This window comes from Panthera tigris, chromosome X, assembly GCF_018350195.1.
Source record: "Panthera tigris isolate Pti1 chromosome X, P.tigris_Pti1_mat1.1, whole genome shotgun sequence".
NCBI lineage: Eukaryota > Metazoa > Chordata > Mammalia > Carnivora > Felidae > Panthera > Panthera tigris.
The window spans coordinates 75,255,139-75,256,808 of NC_056677.1; positions in this window are offsets into that span (position 1 = coordinate 75,255,139).

Here is a 1,670-nt window from a genome sequence, read left to right on the forward strand (position 1 = left end):
AGCATATAAGCAAAGAAACCACAGAGACAGCAGCAGAAGAGAAATAATAAAGATGTAGCAGAAATAAATAATATGGAATCAAAAGGAAAAAAAAACAGAATAGATGAATGAGTTTAAGCCCTGTTTTTTGAATAAAGTAATAAAATTGATAAACCCCAGCCAGACTTCCCAAAAGGGAAAGAGAGAACATCCAAATAGATAAAATCATGAATGAAATGTGAGAGATCACAACCAATACCACAGAAATACAATTATTAGAGAATACTATTAAAGAGTTATATGCCAACAAACTGGACAACCTGGAAGAAATGGACAAATCCCTAGGCACCCACACACTACCAAAACTCAAACAGGAAGAAATAGAAAATTTAAACAATCAATAACCAGTGAAGAAATTGAATTAGTTTTCAAAAATCTCCCAACAAATAAGAGTCCTGGGTCAGATGTCTTTCCAGGGGAATTTTTACCAGATATTTAAATCAGAATTAATACCTAGCCTTCTCAAGTTGTTCCAAAAAATAGTAATAGGAGTTTAGCTTCTGTACTCATTCTATGAAGCCAACATTACTTTGTTTCCCAAACCAGAGAGACACCCCACTAAAAAGGAACATTATAGGCCAATATCCCTGATGAACATGGATGCAAAAGTTCTCAACAAGACAATAACAAATTTAATTCAACAATATATCAAAATAATTATTCACCATGATCAAGTGGGATTCATTCCTGGGCTGCAGGGATGGTTCAATATTTGCAAATCAGTCAATATGATACAACACAATAATAGAAGAAAGGATAAGAATCATATGATCCTGTCAATAGATTTAGAGAAAACATTTGACAAAATACAGAATAGTTTCTTAAAAAAAACCCTCAAGAAAGTAAGGATAGAACACCATAAAACCCATATATGAAAAGCCCACTGCTATTATCATTCTCAATGGGGAAAAACTGACAGCATTCCCCCTAAGATCAAGAACACGACAGGGATGTCCACTCTAACCATTGTTGTTTAACATAGTGTTGGAAGTCCTAGCCTCAGCAATCAGACAACAAAATTAAACAAAAGGCACCCAAATTGGCAAAGAAGTCAAACTTTCACTTTTTGCAGATGACAAGATAGTATACATGGGAAACCTGAAATACTCCACCAAAAAGCTGCTAGAACTGATATATTAATTCAGCAAAGTTGCAGAATACAACATAAATATACAGAAATCAGTTGCATTTCTATACACCAATAATGAAGCAACAGAAAACAAAACCAAAAAATCAGTCCCATTTACAATTACACCAAGAACCCTAAAATACCTGGAAATAAACCTAACCAAAGATGTAAAAGATCTGTATGCTGAAAACTATGGCAAACTTATGAAGGAAATTGAGGAAGACAGAAAGAAATGGAAAAATATTCCATGCCCATGGATTGGAAGGAAAATATTGTTAAAATGTCAATACTACCCAAAGCAATCTATACATTCAGTGAAATCCCAATCAAAGTCGCACTGGCATTCTTCTCAAAGCTAGAGCAAACAATCCTAAAGTTTATGAGGAAGCACAAGAGACACCGAATATTCAAAGTAATGTTGAAAAGAAAACTAAAGCAGGAGACATCATAATCCCACCCTTTAGCCTCTGCTACAAAGCTGTAATGAAGACTTCATGGTATT